A 13,793-nucleotide genomic window follows, 5' to 3' on the forward strand; every position below is an offset into this window, starting at 1 on the left:
AATCCCAAATCCTTGTACCCATGCTTCACTGTGGGGAAAGGAAAGGGGATTGTGATGAGAGCCGCCTTTCCAGATTAGGAAGATAGAGAAGAGTTGCCGCCCGAGTCCAGTGGACAAAAGCCCTTGGATTCCGTGGGAATTGTACAAGTGTCGCAGGACACAGGGACTCCTTCCACTCACGGACACTAAGCCTGATCAACGGAGGTGGACCCTTGCCATTCTGATCTGCCTTTCTCCGCGTTAGACTGACTGGCCCAGTGGTCTGTCTCTGTTTCGATGCTGATCCCTGTAAAATTCTTTTTAAAGAGCCACACCAGCAGCTGACTTAACCATCTGTAGAATGTATGCCTTGCGCCCTACCCCCACCCTTTTCCGTAAAGCGACTCAAGATGTAAGTCAGTCTTGCAGCCAGACTGTCAGCTCGGAAACTTGACAGAACTGATCAGACCATCTCGCCTCTCGTTGCCAGTCAGTATGAGTCCCCAGGTTTTAGTGTGCGTCTTGGCTTTCAGACTCCGCGAGGCTGTATCCCCGGCCACAAGTAGCGTCGTTTATTGGCTGGTTTCTGTTTGGTCTGGTAGCACATCCCAATGTGGGTGACTCGGTACCTAATTTTGATTCCATTTCAAAAATGCAAAAGTTGAGTCGAAATGGTTCCTTAGAAGATGTTTCATGAATAATTCTGCTTAAACACTTGAGCAAGTAGACAGGGTATTTAGACTTTTTGCCTTATTTTTGCATCTCAGAAGCATATATGACACAGTAAGTTTTCCAGGCAAAGGCAGGGCAGGACCCCTCACTCCTACCCCATCGGCCAAGTTTCTGTTTTTCTACCATGTTCACCTCCTTTTTCTTTCTTGACGTTTGAATACTAAGTGATCGTCAGATAGTCGTGGCCCACAGGGTTGAAACAGTCATCTTTTAATGACCTTGTCAGGGTGGCCCGGGCGTACCCGTGGCTGGCGCAGGGGCATTCTTGATACATGATTTTACCCACGCGTCCATTCCCCGCCCACTGTAGAGTCCTACAGATGACAGAGGAAAGCTAAGCTGCCGACAGCCTGTGATAGGCTGTAGAAACGGAAGCCTTGGAAATCTGTCCATTATAAATGGCAGAAAGACACCCATGTGAAAAGGCCGCAAGCATGCGTGTGGGACACCTGGCCACTTGAGAGCCCTTGAGAACCTGTATATATGTATATGTGCATGGACTGTGTTTCCAGTACACCTTTCAGCCAAGACAAATCGTTGAGTTCGAGTATGTAACAAGCAGTGTCTAGTACAATTCTTGTATATGTGTAAGGCTGGTTTTCCTTTCTCTCTGAGGTTGCTCTGTGTTGTCTGATAAAGGTGAACATTTGTTTTCAAGTAAAGTGTGAAGTTCATAATTCTTTGGCTTTTTTTCTGTTGTTCTTTTTAAAGCGACCCCTCTTGCGGAGGCTGGTCTCGATAACTCGCTGAACAGGGAACTCCGTGTCTTTGGTGTGTGAAGTCAAAATGTGTTTCTGTGAGCTGTCACTGTGGGGAACCAATTGCTCTGTCATATAGCTGGTGATGAACTAAGTGTTTGGGAAGTCCTATTGACGCTCCTTGGGACAGCCATTCTGCTGGCATTGACAGCTCGGTTTTCGCTGGGCAGGGCACCCACCTGCAAGTGTGAAAAGAGACTCAGAGGAGCTGTGGGAGCCCAGGGGCATTTCGGAGAGGCAGTTTCCAAGCACAGTGCCTCACAGGGGACAAAGTTCCAAAATGCCAAAATCTTATTCTTTTGTAAATCTAGTGATAGACTAGCATTGTGGGTGGAGTGCAAAGAGAATTGGGTTTATTGGGCAGGCAATTCAACTTACTGTGAAATCTGTCACCATGAGATAGCATTAGCTGCCCAGGATGCTGCTATTTAAAAACAAAGAAACAAAAACATTACCCCCCCACTCACACATACACAAACACCCCAACTCATTTATATGGGTGTATTTTTTAAAAGCTACAATCTGTTCAAGGTTTTTAAAAATCTGTTTATATGACATTGTGAAAGATGGTCCTTTGATGAGAGGGAGGATGTCATGGTCAGTGGTAATTCTGCCTTTACAAGGCAACTGGGGTGGGGTGGGGTGGGGTGGGGGGGTGTGCCTCTTGACATTTTGTTCAAACTATAGATTCAATGGAGCTATCTATGTCTCGTTGTTTTAAGTTGCTTTAATGCATTGTATTAGGTCTTCAAACAGAATAAAGGTTGTTTTAAAACTTTAGTGTGGGGTTGAAATTTCAATGACTACCTTGGAAATATTGCTCACCCGGCTCTTTGGGCAAATCCGTGTGGCTGCTGTTCGCATCTCCCAGCCCCACCCCCTTTCGTCCCACGGTCACTTTATCTCCTCTGGTTGAGTAAGGATGACATAAGTCACAGGAATGGTGACTTTCCTTGCTGTTTGCTGTAGTCCGGATGCAATGGCCTTAATGCTAGCTGCCAACTCTTGGCAACCCCAAGTACGAAGTGATCGTTGGGGAGTTGTGGTCCACAGGATTTCTGTTGGCTGATCTCTTTAACAGGAGAATGCCAAGTCTTTCTTCCTAGTCTGTTTTAGGGGGAAAGCACTTACTGAAACCTATTCAGCAGCATAGCAATACACAAGCCTCCACTGGCAGATTGGTAGTGGCCATGCATGAGGCCCATTGGCAAGAACTGAACCCAGGTCCCTCGCGTGGAAGGTGAGACGTCTATTGCCGAACTGACACGGTCCCCTAACAATGAGACCAAAATGCCTCTCACAGACTCACTGCCACCCAGCCAGTCCAGACTCACAGTGAGCCTACAGGGCAGGGTCAAACTGCTTCTGTTGAGTTTCCAAAACTAACTATAGAAGTAGAAAGTCTCATCGTTTCCCCAAGGAAGCAGCTGATGGTCTCTAACTCCCAACCCTGCGGTTAGTAGCCCAACACAGAACCACTCTGCTACTGAAGTTCCTCAAAAGACCTCTTGGTGATAGCATTTCAGGCCACGGCCCCGCTGAAAGAAAACATGAATGCCCACTGTTCACAGCCCCTCCCCAGCCCCAAGCCTTCAGCAGCGTGCGCTGGACTGAGCTGATGGCCTCTCGTAGTTTCCGGTGCTTGGTTCTGCTGTACAGTCCGCATCCTGTACACAGTGGGGGCGGTCTGAGGAGCTCAGTGTACACTTCACATCCCAGGTCCATGTCCCAGCTAGTCCAGGTACAGAAGTCTTCCTGTGACATCGCCTGTATAGCTGTTCTTCACGAGCATATGACAGCCGTGTTGCCTATAGGTGCAACCACTTTCCCTGTCGGCCCAGTGAGGGTCCTAAACGTGCAGAAGACACATCCATGGTCCGTAACGGAAGATTACCACAGCCGTGACCACATCGCATTTGCTGAGTACGGCAGCTGCTGACTGCTTGCTCTCAAGGGTCCGCTTCCCACTTAATCTGTGTTGTGTATGAACTCTCAAAACCTATGATCATCGAGTCGATGCCAACTCAGAGTGACCCTGTAGGACAGGGTAGAACTTCCCCTGTGAGTTTCCAAGACCATAACTCAACTGGAGTAGAAAGCCTCGTGTTTCTCCCAAGGAGCGGCTGATGGTTTTGAACTGCTGACTTTGTAGTTAGCAGCCCAATGCGTAACCACCACACCACCAGGACTCCTGTTGTGTATACAAAGAATCATTCTCAGAGTCCTTTGCTCTTTAGCTTCTCAGTGGGGTGAGTGTCTCTGTAGCTCCAGCTCCTGCCTCACTAGGTTCGAGATCTCTGTAGACACCTCTTTAGTCCAAGGGGTAGCAGGAGCTTTCAACTGTTGCTAAATCTCTGCTTTCCGTCACCACCTCCTGCTTGGTTTCTGAGCTTTTCAAGCCCAAGAATAGCCGATTCCTTTCTTTAAATTCTCTCTGTGGAAGCCAGCTTCTTTCCTGAGTGGATGTTGACACAAGTGATTATTATGCACTCAACTCTGTATATGTTGTTGTCCTTCACCCTTCCATGATTATAGGAGTTAGAAGGTGGTATCCCCATTTAACTGATGAAAAAACAAATACATAAGGGAAATGACTGTCCCAAGGTCATGTGGCCATTGACGTGCCCAGGCTGGCTGACTATCTGGAGCCCTTGAGAGCTGTGCCCGCCCACCTCTCACCCATGGGAAACCCCCTAAAGGGCAAAGAAAAGTCCACTGCCTAGCTCCTGCTGCGGCTCTCCCCATGGGGCTCTCAGATAAACAGATAAAAACCTCAATCGAAAGAAGGCAGAAAATACTTTCAAACTAGAACAAATGTAAATGGCTCCAAAGGGAGATGAAATGATCGGGCACTACATTTTAACCTTACTGCATCTGTAACAATCTGCTTTCCAATGTATTCTGCATGTTCACATCCCTGGTCCACTGTCAGAAGGGATTCCCCAAGGGCTTCTGTCACGTGTATTTCTCTTCCACTGTTTTTGTTGGTTTTTTTTTCCTTTTTAAAATGGAGACAGCTTTAAAATAGGTCGGAAAGGCCTTGGATGTCTTAAGGAAGCACACTGCCGTTACTGTGGCTCAAAGGCTTAACGTGCATGCTCGGGATAGAGCAGTGGTTCTCAACCTATGGGTCGTGACCCTTGGGGGTCGCCCGATGCATAACAGTAGTAGCCAAATTACAGTGAGGAAGTAGCAAGGACAAGCATGTTCTTTTTGCGGGTCACCACAGCCTGAGGAACGGTCTGAAAGGGGCTCGGCATTAGGAAGGTGGAGAACCCCTGGTAAGAGGAAAAGCATCGGGGAAGTTTGCAGCATGACCCGCCATTGGCCGGTTCGCTTTCTGCTTTGAGTCGGTGTTGAGGTTGACACCAGGAGCTCTCAGTAGGGGAAGGCCAGCTGATTAAAGGGCACTTTCTGTTTTCTCTTTTTTTGGTAAAATGGATTTCCCAAGTGAACTTTAGCCATGAGGTTCATGGGGTGCGGTTCATGTCTTCAACTTCACAGAGTTAGACAAGCCCCTGACAGACAGTAGGGAGCAACTTCCGAAGATCATTGAGGGGGTGACCATGTCAGTGGGTGATACTCGAGTGTCCCCTGGGTGAGGAAAGGGGGAGCGACCGATCTTGGCCCTCAGCTCCTGGACTGTAAAATAAGAGGCTGTGATCTAGGCGACTAAGTGTAAGCTGTGTGTTATACACATGAGACTCCTCAAAACCCCTGGTTCTCCCTGTGATGTTGGCTGCAATCTTAACCCACAGCCAGCCTGTTGGCTACAGACCACTCTGCAAGTGACTGAACACAGATTGGCCTTTCATGGCGATGTCAGCGTGTTCCACAACCGGGGTCCCTTCATCTAGCTGACATCTTAAAGTTCTCCTTGAGGGGGATCAACAGGAGGACGCAAGTTGAAAGGACACGTTGCCCATCCCCCTGAAGCACAAGACACTGAGTCAGAGAGCTGGGCCTGCCAAGGCCTCTTCTCAAAAGATAGCACTTTGTAATCACTGGCTTGCTAGTGATGCCACAAATCAGCTCAATGGAAAACTGCTCAGACACACACACACACACACAAAAAAAAAGAGGAGGGAGAAGAGGAGAAGGAGGAGGAGGGAGTAAACACCCACCTGCTTTCTAGCCTCTCACTTTCCAGAAAAAAATTTAGAAGTTCCCTGCCTTCTGTGGTGCTTGATCACAACAGCCAGAAGCATGACCTCAGGCTTCACTTCAATAAGAAATATACAGACAGAGATATAATAGATGCGTAAAATAGACACGTATCTCTGAAGCTCTACCTGGCTTGACACGTGTCTTATACGGCTTGGTCTATAATACAAGAGAACAGAAACCAGCACAACCCCCAAGAACTACCAGCCATCGCTCTAGAGACAAGGTTGCAGGAGCACTTCATTCGTCACCGGCCCTGCTCGTCAGAATGATGGTTTAACTGAAAAGCGTCCCCTACGTTTCCTGACTCACCCAAGGGAACCAGTTTATTCATGCAGCTCTCACTGCAGCGCTGACGGTTTGTAGACCCTGAAGAAGTGCAGAAATATGGGTTGTTTTGTCACCATGCGAAAAGGGGCTTGCCACTTAGATTCTCCTCTAGAGCGAGGCCCCGCCCTGGGCCACCTGGCTTTTTCCCAGTGGCAACCTGTGTCTGGGGCGCTGTGAGGATGAGGCATCTGGTGTTGGTTTATGGACTCGTTCCACGTCGTTTTGTTGAGCACCTACTACGCTGCTGAGCGCTGCTTCCCTCTAGGGCTGCGGTTCTCAGGCTGTGGGACGCAAACCCTGTGGGGGTTGAATGACCCTTTCACAGGGGCCGCCCGATTCATAACAGTAGCGAAATTACAGTGATAAGGTAGCAACGAAAATAATTTTAGGGTTGGGGGGTCACCACAACCTGAGGCACTGTACAAAAGGGTCGCGGCATGAGGAAGGTTGAGAACCACTACTCTGGGACGTCGGTGACAAAGATGACGATGCGGCCCTGATGTACAACCGCCATCCATCCAGCATCACAGCGCAGAGGAGGGCAGACTCCCTTGTGGTGCCGACCAACTAGCAGTGCAAACTCGGTTGCTTCCCAAAAGCTTGGAGGTGCCACCCATGAAGCCTGCTGACCTGCTGTTGAAAACTCAGTCATTGAAAGCCCCCAGAGAAAGCAATTCGGCCACACACGAGCGCGGTGGTACTGGGTTTTGTTGTACAAAAAAACAAAATACGAAACTTTTCCAACGGTTCTATTGGCATCGAATTCACATCTCCTACAATTCAGTAGGACACTCACACCCAGAAGGGTGTACAGTCGTCACCACCGTCGGTTTGAGAACATGACCCTCATTCTTGCACTCACCCTATTAGCGCCCCTCCCCCACCCCCACCCCCGACCTCCCCGGCCATAGCCCCAAACAGCCATGAATCCTGTCACTGTCTCGGCTGTTGGTTTATACAGAGAAGCGTGAGCCAGACACTGCAGGAGACCACGAGAGAACGAGTTACCTGTTCCAAAGGGCCTGGTGACGGCCCTTCCGCAGCCTGCAGGAGCGCGTCCCAGGCCCTTGGGCCTCTTCCCAGCGTCGCTTTAGAGAAACAATGTTCATGCTCTCCAGTCTTGTCACAGACATGATCGCCGTGATGCGTTCCCTCCTGAACGGAATGCCTCCATCTGTGCTTTCGATGTCGCAGGTGGTTCAGACAGCTGACAGCGCACCCCTCCGCTCCAGGTAGGCCTTTGTCCTCCGTGTCCGTGGACAGACGCTGGGGCCTCGCTTGGCTTGTTGCCTTGGCCCAGCCGGCGTGCGCTGCGTGCAGCAGCATCTGTTCCGGATTAGAAGCCCTCCATCCTGACTGCAATGGAGCACACCTGGGGCGGGCTGCGTTGCAAACTCTGGCCCCCAGGAGAAGCCTGACCGATGGGTCGGAGTCTGAGGGGGGAGGCATGCTGGGCTGCTAACTCGAAGTTTGGTGGGTGGCTCAAAGGGAGAACGGGGAAGCTTGCTGCTCCTCTAGCGAGTGACAGTCTCGGAAACGCACAGGGGCAGTTCCACCTTGTCCTATAGGGTCACCATGGGTGGGAAGTGCCTCATTTGGCGGGGAGATGGCAGTAAGGGGGAGTTGATGACCTAAGGAATATAGTAAAGGTATCCTGGCCCTTGACTTCCGTGTGATAAAAGAGCATCAAACAACCAATCCACTGCCATGAAGTAAATCTCTCCTCTAAATAACAATTCCGGTAGCGATCTGATGCTGTGAATCTTTGCAGGAGTCGGTATTTTTCATCTTGCCCCTCCGAGTGGCTGGGGGTTCAAACCCCTGACCTTGCAGTCAGCAGCTTATTCCACAGCGCTGCCAGGGCTCCTTATGTCTTAAATCTTCTCGCTGACATCTAGTCGATTCCGACTCATAATGACCCTATAGGACAGCATAGAGCTGCCCCAGTGAGTTTCTCAGACGGTCACAGTTGATGGGAGTAGAAAGCCTCATCTTTCTCCTTCAGAGGGGCTGGTGGTTTGCAACTGCTGACCTTGTGGTTAGTATCTGAATGCATAACCACTATGCCACCAGAGCTCTACTGTGGGATAAATCATTAAGGCTGTAGCAAGTAGGACTTGCCGTTCAGTGAGGCCAGAACCTACCTCTACCATTGTTTCTACGACAGGGCACGGGCCTGCTTCATCTATTCACTTGAAAGGTTTTTTATTTATTTATACATTTTCCTACCATTAGAAAATATTTATTTCAATTGGCTCCCGAGATTACCCAAAATCCAACACTATAAAATCATTTATCTAAGGACGATTGGCTGCTGTGTTTACTCAATTATTCAGGAAAATACAGCATATCAAGTTTGTTTGCTGGTCGCTGTTCTTTTTGTGTGTGTGCTGAGCGTGGCAAAATATTTGTCATCTTGGCGTTTTTCTTTGTCTAAAGTTTACTGGCACAATTACCACGCACACGCTCACGTGCGTGCACGCACAGGTGTGTACACGACGAATAACAGAATAGACAGAAAACAAGTAATGAACGAGGAGGGTAAATGTTACTGAAAATAATAAAACAAATCATATCTAAGGAAAACTCCAATAATTGAAGGAAAACAGAGCTTCCTACCAACCAGGCCAAAAAAAAACCAACAAAGAAGGTTACACAATGCTTCCTCAGTCTGACTGCCCCAATAGGAGGAACTTGGTAGTTCACTGTGAAGTAAACACTTTCCTTGACCTGTTCCTTGAGAGGACTGCCTAGGGCAGAGGTTCCTCAACCTTCCTCATGCCACGACCCTTCAAGAAAGTTCTTCAGATTGCCGTGACCCACCTCAACAATAAAATTATTTTCATTGCTACTTCGTAACTGTAATTTTGCTACTGGCATGAATTGGATGAATTCTGTGGAAGGGTCGTCCGACCCCCAAAGGGGTCTCGACCCACAGGTTGAGAACCGCTACTCTAGGGGATTCTTGTGAAGGACTGTTCTCTTTACACATTGTTCCCCAATTCCGGTTTTCAGTGGCATGTTCCACAGAGCATGTTCCTAATCAACACCATAGAATGTTCTGAAAAGAACCATGTGGGCTGCCTGTAAAACCCGGCTGGAGGTGCCCCGGCTTGGTTTCCTAGCACTGCTTGGCCTGCACCCACTTCAACACGCCCGGGAAAGTGGCTCTTCAAGTTCTGCAGAAGGAAAGGCCAACCAAGCTGAGTCGGGACTGTGGCTTATTGGCTAGACTGTCTCCAAGGCCAGGAGCGCAGCGGTGCCTCTCAGTTGCCACTTAATGTTAGTTTTGGCTCATAGATAATGTTAACACAACTTCTCACAAAGCCCTTGTGACATCTCTGGTGGCGCCAAGTTCCAGGGCAGTTTGAGGCTGGACACTCAGTCTCTTATCTAGATGTCAGCTTAGTCTGGTGAGGAGCCAGCATCACATGCCACCCTGCATTCTATTCTTAGCCCTTGCACGGAATATGTGCATTCTAGCATACTTTTCATGGTGAGCCGCCTTCTTGTCTTCATTTTTAAGCACTATCTTATAAAACACAATCGCAATCAATGGATTTCAGGACTACATTTCCAAAGAATAACACCAGCTGCTGTCGAGTAGAGCCTGTCAGAGTGGAATGGGGTGCCATAGAGTTTTCAATTGCGGGGGGGGGGGGGGTTCTTCCAAAAATGATGATAGCCAGGCCTTTCTTCCATGGCACTGCTGGGTGAACTTGGAACTGTCAACTCTTCAATTACTAGCCAAGTATGTTAACTACATATACCACACAAGGACTCCCGCATCTAAATAGCAGCTTTGGTCTTTGATGCCCAATTTTGTTGGCTTTTTCCCGGGGTAGGGGTGGGGATTTCTGGGGATTGTCATCAATCCATATATCAAAACACCAAACTCACTACCTTCAAGTCAATTCTGACTCATAGTGACCCTATCGGACAGAAGAGACTGCTCTGTGGATTTCCAAGACTGTACTTCTCTCCAGGGGTAGAAGTCTCATCTTTCTTCAGTGGAGTGGCTGGTGGTTTCGAACTACTGACCTTGAGATTAGTATCCCAGTCCTCCTAACCAGTCCACCACCAGAGCTCCCTCATCAATATACATTAATACTTCAAAATATTATTTGCATACAGGATGGAATAGAGTGCTGACTGGCCTTTAGTAAAAGACACCCCAAGGGAAATAAGTGGTTGTAAATCCTCTGTATATCATATACTGCACGTGAAGTTTATAAAATTGCATTTTTAATAATGGTTGTGGTTGTTGTTTCCTTAGAAGTTCATATCATTTCAATAATACTTGTTTGTAAGACCCCCGAGGGAGACGAACGAGGCTGTCTGCTCTCAGGAAGAGTGACCACCTCAGAGACTCATCGAGCATGGGCACTGCTCTACCCGGTAGGGTCGTTCTGAGTCAGTCCACTCGACGGCAAGAGAGGTTGCTGCAGGTTCTGGTGTGTAAGAAGAACCCACTTGCACAATTTTCACAATCCATCACTTTGCTGTGAGGGGTTGTTGCTGTGTTTCGAACTTGGGAAGGGCCCTCTGCCCACTGCCCACTGCTGGACCGTTCTCACCCAGTTGCCAAGGTGGAGGCCAGTGGGGAAGCCCCGGGCGCTAGCTGACAGGGTCCCCAGGCCTGCAGGAGCCGCCGTCTGGATAGCGACAGCGGTTGAAAGCACATTCCAAGGTTAGCTTCCATGTTTCTGCTTGGCACTGCATCATTTCCCCTTCCCCCCCCACCCCCAACGTTTGCCCATCCATCTCCCATCCTCGTTCATGGGCACGATGAAGATGCAGGGAGGACGGGATTTACCAGCAGTGAAGGAGCCTTAGGTCCTTGAACGTTCTCAAACAGCCTCCACGCTAGTTGACTCCAGAGGTGGCAACCCTGAAACTCCCAGAGTCCCAAGAATTGGGGTTAATGTTTTGATCTTTGGGCCTCACAGAATTCTTGGATCCTCTCCTAGAAGAGGTGGGGGGAATCATAGAGTGATTTTTTTTAAGCTCAGATGTTTATATAAAGTTTAAAAACGAACAAAATGCTAAATGTTATTTACACCCTCTAGGCACAATTTCCTTCAAAGACAAACTATGATTCAAGGATCCTTATTCATCCTTTTTTGAGAGACGCATTCCGATTTGACAGAGTCCTTGGTCCCTAGAGGCCTGGAGCAGCCCTCCCCGCAGTGGCATGCAAAGATGGACAAACTCAGGAGCAGCGGGTCACTAAGAACCGCTGCCCATGTTCCTGACTACCGATTCTATACCAAGGGCGGTGGTGGTGTAAGTGCTTGACTTCCGTTGACCTTATTTCTTTTCTTTGGCTTTCCCATAGGCAGATGAGGGACCTGAAGCCTAAAGAGGGTCTGCCAAATGTTTAAAGCCACCAAGCTGGTTTGTGGGGACACTTGGACTCCAGCCCAGGTCTGTCCAGTGGCAGAGTCCCTGATCACAAACATGATGACACCATGCAGCCTCCAGTTAATCAAGATGCCACGTGACACGTTTTAGGGAGCAGGCCCCCAGAAAGCCTGTCTGGAGAGGCACGGGGTGAGCAACAATAAGAACAGACTTTTGATACCTTCTCTTGAGAGGATTCTTCATTCCACTTGCCATTTCCAGTTACCCAAGGACCTCCCACTGGCCTCGATTCATGCCTCTAATAAGCCCTGCCTTCCCACTCCAGCATGCGGGGGACCCCCCTCTCACCTAGCGCCCAGTGCATCTACTCTCTACCATCTCCCGTGGCTTCACAATCTACTTGAAAACAACAACAACAACACATTGTCAGGGAGTCCATTCTGACTCAGAGTGACTCTATAAGACAGGACACTAATGCCCCATGGGTGTCTGAGACGCTCGTTCTACATAGGAGTAGAAAGCCTCATCTTTCTCCCTTGGAATGGCTGGGGGTTTGGAATTGTTACGTGTGGTTAGGGGCCGCAAAGTAACCCACTACACCACTGCCACCAGGGCTCCGTCATGCATATGAGTCATTATCACCTGGAAATTGGGGAAAGCCACCTGAAAGTGCTTGAAATGCATTATAGCAGGGCATGGAGTAGGCAGATTCAAGGATGGAGCCAACGGTCCACACACTCAGCTAACTGAAAGGTTGATAGCTTAAATCCAACCAGAGATGCCTCAGGAAAGAGGCGTGGTGACCTACTGCCCCCTCCAAACCAGCTATTGGAAAACTGTGTGTAACAGAGGTTCATACTATTACATACATCACCCTATACTGACAGTATTAACAATAATCTATGAATGGATGCACAGACACACGAGCTCAAGGGGTACAGGAAAGAAAATGTGGCTATACCTATGAATTTATATATATATACACACACACAAATATATCATACAAAATACATATTCATATCTATATATCCCTAGCTCTGTTATCTAACATATGTCAGATGCTATTTCCATACGTATATTTACCCAGGCTATAAATTTATCTGTGAATGTGGTGGAGCATGAGGGAGCAAAGTGAGGCTGTCTGCTCCTCTAAAGATGAGCAGTTTTGGAAACTATATAGAGTTGCTATGAATCAGAATTGAATGACTCAATAGCAGTGGGTTGGGTTTGGGGATGATGGTGGAGCATAGAGGAGGCAAAGCCATATGCATTTCTTAGACATGACCAAACACCTCTGCAGAGTGAGTTAGTGACGCTGAGGCTCAGGACCATAATCTCAGGAGACAGCAGGATGAAATGGCATACCATAGTCCATCAAGGCAAGGTTCTGCAGTCTAGTAGTGTGAGTACCAACTGGCCATCTGTGAGAGTCAGATGTTGCTTCACCTTGACTGGCTCAGGACTCTCCCATGATGGGATATGACATAAGGGGATCAACGCCATGATGGAATGTTCTGTGAGCAGCCAGGTGGTCAAGGACAGATTAGGGTTCGGCACTATCCTATTGGTCAGGCCACAGCCTTGGTGCGACGGAAAGGAAGTTATGTAATCTGATTCTGAGGAAAAGCGGTCCCCTTCTCTTGCTGGGTCTGGGTCCTATATTGGTCTCATTTTCTTCTGGTTCTTTGGACTGGAGCCAACAGCCTGCTATATTTGTGCCAATCTTGAATTCATTTAACTTTGCAACTGTGAACCTGGCATGTTGACCTTGGATTCATCTACCTTTGCCTCCACCAGCCGGTGGTCTTTCTGCTTTTGGGTTCATCTTCCTGCTTCCTAGTTCACCAGCCACAGCGGCGGTGTGAGTCAGGCAAAGCCTCCAATCGAACGTCTGAACCACAAACTTGAACAAGACTGACTTGCCTGCTTCTGCAATTGTGTGAGCCATTTCCTTGATGTAAATTTCTTTCTTTACAAGTGTCACTGGCTTTGCTTCTCTAGAGGATCCAGCCTCACACCCCATGGAAGATGCAACGATTGGTCTTTCTCTCTCTGGAGGAGAGAAGAGTGAAGAAACTGAAGTTGTATGGAAACCATCAGGCCAGTGGATCCATACACCACATGAACCTCGACCTTGTGAGCCTGAGATGAGAACTAGATGGTGCCCACCTATTACTATCAACTGCTGGATAGAGTGGGAGAAAAAGACAGAACAAAACTCAAAGCCATACAAATACCAACCTTACTGGTCAGATAGAAGCTAGTGGTACTCTCAAGATTATGGGCCTTCAGGTCTAGAACTGAGCTTACCCTACAGCTCCATTTTCAGCCAGACAGTAGACAGGGCTAGAAGGTGAACAGTCATACGAGGGACGACTTCACATCTTAGCCGAATCAAGCATTTGAGGCCAAAAACGCAGCCTGAACCCAACAACCAAGTTTGGGAGGGTTAATGAAGAAGGAGAA

Source organism: Tenrec ecaudatus, chromosome 2 (genome assembly GCF_050624435.1).
Source record: "Tenrec ecaudatus isolate mTenEca1 chromosome 2, mTenEca1.hap1, whole genome shotgun sequence".
Lineage (NCBI taxonomy): Eukaryota > Metazoa > Chordata > Mammalia > Afrosoricida > Tenrecidae > Tenrec > Tenrec ecaudatus.